Source organism: Dermochelys coriacea, chromosome 1 (assembly GCF_009764565.3).
Source record: "Dermochelys coriacea isolate rDerCor1 chromosome 1, rDerCor1.pri.v4, whole genome shotgun sequence".
Lineage (NCBI taxonomy): Eukaryota > Metazoa > Chordata > Testudines > Dermochelyidae > Dermochelys > Dermochelys coriacea.
Window position 1 is genome coordinate 33,607,457 of NC_050068.2, and position 5,937 is coordinate 33,613,393.

A 5,937-nucleotide genomic window follows, 5' to 3' on the forward strand; every position below is an offset into this window, starting at 1 on the left:
GAGAGTGCTCTTTCATCGATTTCTGAACTCCACCTCAATGAGAGATGGAAGCAATGTCGGCGGGAGAGCATCACCCGTCTCCATAGCATAGTGTGGATCCTGCGGTAATTAGATGTAAGCTATATGAACTAGAATTACGCTACTAATGTAACTCGAATTGTGTAGCTTAAATCAACAAGCTGCTGTAGTATAGACAAATCCTAAATTGCCAATTCCCCCTATACTGTACGTTTATTAAAGGATCCAGACAATATAATAGATGTAATTTTTGGTAATTACTTTTAACATTTTATATTATCGTATTCATATGCATGCAAATGAGCATTCATTAGGAAGGGGTAGTTATCAAGTAAAGTGCAAAAGAGTAAAAAAAAGTTAAAAAATGTGAAGACTGTTTTATAACACATTTTCTGAGCTTTCACTGCTGCTGTGTGAAGTTAACAATCAAGGAGAAAAAAGGAAGAGTGAACTGAATTTTAAGCACCATCACTCTAAGTCACAGGGCTTTCCAATGATAGTAACCCTGGCAAAACTCTTCATTCAAAGCCCATGATCAGATAGTAGGACAGTGCTAGTGCATAATATTTTGTATCTATGTGATTTCTATACTCAGCTGGAATCCATTATGTCAGAAAGAGAATTACTTACCAAGAGTGAACATACATATATATACAAATAAAAGTAAAATTCAGACATGTATTCTATGGTATTTTTGTTTTGAACTGTGTTACCGTGGCATGTTACTTTCCATTTAACTGTTCCCATTTTATTAATTTTGCCCCTTTTGTCTATTGAGATCACATGTATTTGCTAAGCATTATCTTAGTCTGAGCTTTAATAAAGCATTCTCTCCAACTGCCTAAATCTATTTGTAAAACCATTATGTATTGTTAATTATGTATGTATTGTTAAGCTTTAATAATCAATTTTATAATATGCATCCTGTACAGATTTAAATATAGAGGGTTAGAATGACCTTTACAGTCCCCTGATCGTGGGCTGCTGTATCCCAGCAGCAATGACTGAGCTGGCACCCAAGCCCCTTTGCTGTGTCTAAGCCACTGGAGTGATCCTCCTATGGCCAATTATGCCAGCTTTGGTGTTCTTTTGAGCAGGCAGCACAGCATTAGGACACCTCACTGGAGCACAGATTTTGGACCAGCAAGCTATTCACTCTGTAAGCAGTGTAACACAGGGGAGCTACTTCCTCAAAATAACCATCTCCTGATCTAAAAAAAAAAAGTTCCACCCATTAAATCAATGACATAACTGGTTAGGAAAAATACTTGGGTTTTTCTTTTCTTTTTTCCCCCCCAATGGGGAGGGAAAGGCTTTTTGGAAATCTAAATACACTGTGTCCACTGGATCCCCCTTGTCCACAAGTTTGTTGACCCCTTCAAAGAACTGTAATAGATTAGTAAGACATGATTTCCCTTTACAGAAACCATGTTGACTTTTGCCTAACGATTTATGTTTTTCTATGTATATGATCATTTTTTATTCTTTACTATTATTTCAACTAATCCAATGCACATTGGGCCTGAGTCCCTCTCTTTTATTTATGTATTTATTTTTAGAACACCAACTGATTTCCATAGAATTATACTGGTGGAAAACTGGTGTCATAGAGTGGAAAGAGTCACTGGTGACTGATGGAGGAAAGCTTGATACTTTAAAGGATAGTTTCCCCAACAGTTCGTGCGCATTGTCTTGCAAAAAACAAAAACAATAAAAAACAACCAAACAAAACTAAAACAGAAAACAAACAAAACCTTTACATTCAGACGTTATTTCTGCATGAACAATTATAAGTTGACATATTTTACATAAAATCCTGCCTATACTTCTCTCTAATTCAATGGCAAAGCTTACATTGACTTGCAGGAGAGGAAGACTGAGTTCTGATCGCTTGCATATTGAAATATCTTTGGTTAATTGGAATTAATTACAAAACTGAGTTAAAATAAAGCTAAGGGTGTAGTACAAAAAAAAAAAAAAGAAACAAAACACCACCACATGACAGCAGGAAGAAAATGCAGACGTCCTCTAAATGTACCACCACCCTTTACTGAATCATGTCCTGGCTAGACTGAGTTGTGATGGCAGATGAATAAAACAAATATTTGAGAGGTGAAACATGCCGGGTGGAACAAAAGGTATAAGATGCAAACTAAAAATATGAAATTAGAAAATGGAAAAAGTCAAATAAGGCATTAGCAAAATATTCCTAACTCTGAGATCAATCCGGCAATTGAAGAATGTACTCCTGCCATCCATCTCCACCCTCTGACAAACAGAGGCTAGGGACACCATTCCCTACCCATCCTGGCTAATAGCCATTAATGGACTTAATCTCCATGTATTTATCTAGTTCTTGTTTAAACCCTGTCATAGTCCTAGCCTTCACAACTTCCTCAGGAAAGGGAGTTCCACAGGTTGACTGTGCATTGTCTGAAGAGGAACTTCCTTTTTTTTGTTTTAACTGTGCTGCCCATTAATTTCATTTGGTGGCCCCTAGTTCTTATATTATGGGAACAAGTAAATAACTTTTCCTTATTCACTTTCTCCACTCCACTCATGATTTTATAGATTTCTATCATATCCCCCCTTTCTCCTTTTTTCAAAGCTGAAAAGTCCTAGCCTCTTTAATCTCTCCTCATATGGGACCTGTTCCAAATCCCTAATCATTTTAGTAGCCCTTCTCTGAACCTTTTCTAATGCCAGTGTATCTTTTTTGAGATGAGGAGACCACATCTGTACGCAGTATTCAAGATGTGGGCGTACCATGGATTTATATAAGGGGAATAAGATATTCTCCCTCTTATTCTCTATCCCTTTTTTAATGATTCCTAACATCCTGTTCTCTTTTTTGACTGCTGCTGCGCACTGCGTGGACATCTTCAGAGAACTATCCACGATGACTCCAAGATCTCTTTCTTGATTAGTTGTAGCTAAATTAGCCCCCATCATATTGTACGTATGGTTGGGGTTATTTTTTCCAATGTGCATTACTTTACTTTTATCCATATTACATTTCATTTGCCATTTTGTTGCCAAATCACTTAGTTTTGTGAGATCTTTTTGAAGTTCTTCATAGTCAGCTTTGATCTTAACTATCTTGAGCAGTTTAGTAGCGTCTGAAACTTTGCCACCTCACTATTTACCCCTTTCTCCAGATCATTTATGAATAAGTTGAATAGGATTGGTCCTAAGACTGACCCTTGGGAAACACCACTAGTTACCCCTCTCCATTCTGAAAATGTACCATTTATTCCTACCCTTTGTTCCCTGTCTTTTAACCAGTTCTCAATCCATGAAAGGATCTTCCCTCTTATCCCATGACAACTTAATTTATGTAAGAGCCTTTGGTGAGGGACCTTGTCAAAGGCTTTCTGGAAATCTAAATACACTGTGTCCACTGGATCCCCCTTGTCCACATGTTTGTTGACCCCTTCAAAGAACTGTAATAGATTAGTAAGACATGATTTCCCTTTACAGAAACCATGTTGACTTTTGCCTATCGATTTATGTTTTTCTATGTATATGATCATTTTTTATTCTTTACTATTATTTCAAATAATTTGCCCGGTACTGATGTTAGACTTACCGGTCTGTAATTGCCGGGATCACCTCTAGAGCCTTTTTTAAATATTGACATTATATTAGCTATCTTCCAGTCACTGGATACAGAAGATGATTTAAAGGACAGGTTACAAACCATAGTTAATAGTTCTGCAATTTCACATTTGAGTTCTTTCAGAACTCTTGAATGAATGCCATCTAGTCCCAGGGACTTGTTACTGTTAAATTTCTCAATTAATTCTAAAACCTCCTCTAGTGACACTTCAATCTGTGACAATTCCTCAGATTTGTCACCTACAAAAGACGGCTCAGGTTTGGGAATCTCCCTAACATCCTCAGCCGTGAAGACTGAAGCAAAGAATTCATTTAGTTTCTCAGCAATGACTTTATTGTCTTTAAGTGCTCCTTTTGTATCTCGATCATCCAAGGGCCCCACTGGTTGTTTAGCAGGTTTCCTGCTTCTGATGTACTTAAAAAAATATTTTGTTATTACCTTTTAAGTTTTTGACTAGCTGTTCTTCAAACTCCTTTTTGGCTTTTCTTATTACATTTTTACACCTAATTTGGCAGTGTTTATGCTCCTTTCTATTTACCTTACTAGGATTTGACTTCCACTTTTTAAAAGATTCCTTTTTATCTCACTGCTTCTTTTACATGGTTGTTAAGCCACGGTGGCTCTTTTTTAGTTCTTTTACTGTGATTTTTAATTTGGGATATACATTTAAGTTGGGCCTCTGTTATGGCATCTCTGAAAAGTGTCCATGCAGCTTGCGGGGATTTCACTCTAGTAAGTGTACCTTTTAATTTCTCAAAAAAAAAAAGGAGTACTTGTGGCACCTTAGAGACTAACAAATTTATTTGAGCATAAGCTTTCGTGAGCTATAGCTCATTTCATCGGATGCTTATGCTCAAATAAATTTGTTAGTCTCTAAGGTGCCACAAGTACGTCTTTTCTTTTTGCGAATACAGACTAACACGGCTGCTACTCTGAAACCTTTTAATTTCTGTTTAACTAACCTCCTCATTTTAGCAGAGTTCCCCTTTCTGAAATTAAATGCCACAGTGTTGGGCTGTTGAGCTGTTCTTCGCACCATAGGAATGTTAAATGTTATTATATTATGGTCACTATTTCCAAGCGGTCCTGTTATAGTTACCTCTTGGACCAGATCCTGCGCTCCAATCAGGACTAAATCAAGAATTGCCTCTCCCCTTGTGGGTTCCCCTTGTGGGTTCCTGTACCAACTGCTTCAAGAAGCAGTCGTTTAAAGTATCGAGAAATTTTGTCTCTGCATTTAGTCCTGAGGTTACATGTACCCAGTCAATATGGGAATAATTGAAATCCCCCACTATTATTGAGTTCTTTATTTTGGTAGCCTCTCTAATCTTCCTTAGCATTTCATAGTCACTATCATTTCATAATCACCAGGCCTCAGGACTGTTTGGTTATCTGGTGCCTGCGCTATGAGATATAGGACATCCATCTGCCTCCCCAGGGGAAGGAGTTAATGCAGAAACAGGTGGAGGCAAAGAGATGGAAACAGGTGACAGTGTGGAGTCAGAGGGGACGAGGGAATCTGATGTCAACATGGCAGAGGGGCGGAAGCAGGTCCAGAGCCTGGCCGCCGAGAAGGCTGAACAGATCAAGAAGCTGCTGGGGAGGCCAATGCCATGCTGGTCAATGCCAAGGCCAAAGCAGAAGCTATTTGGCTCCTGGCTGATGCTTTGACGCAACAGAATAGTAATGCAGCCGCCTCCTTAGCTGTGGCTGAGCAGTATGAGAGTGCCTTCTCCAAACTGGCCAAGCACTCCAACACCATCCTACTGCCGTCCAACATTGGGGACATCACCAGCACGGGCACGCAGACTGTGGGCATTTACAGTGTCCTGACCAAACCACAAGATGTAAAGAGCCACTAGCCTCGAGGTCCTTGCCCCCACCCACACAGAGCTGTCTAATGCAGACCAGGTGAATTCCAGCTAGCAGAGGCATCCAGAAGACATGGATACTGTGAACAAACTGCTGTGGCATGACTTGTCATGGAGCGGGCACCCCTGATCCTGCCATGGGGTGAGCCCTGCAGGGCACCTGCCATGTGGGTTATGCCCTGCTGCCCTCCCCAATCAGAGTCTCTCCTCCCTCTTTTGGGTCTTATTTTTATTTGGATTTAATCATGTAATAAAGGAGATGGCACCAGAAAAAAAAGTGAAATCAGTATTCCTATTGCAGTCAAACAACAACAATGAAAATACGCCATCAGCCGAGTTTCCATGCTAAACTAATTTCCTTTTGTGTCCCAATTATTTTTAAGTGCCACATTACTCATTAATAATGACCTGTATAAAATATTCAAGTGG

At 39.1% G+C, this 5,937-nt stretch overlaps 1 pseudogene; it reads left to right on the forward strand.

The window, feature by feature from the left end:
- The first annotated feature begins 3,503 nt into the window (after positions 1–3,503).
- On the forward strand, positions 3,504–5,499 carry LOC119850455 (annotated as a pseudogene).
- The last annotated feature ends 438 nt before the right edge of the window (positions 5,500–5,937 follow it).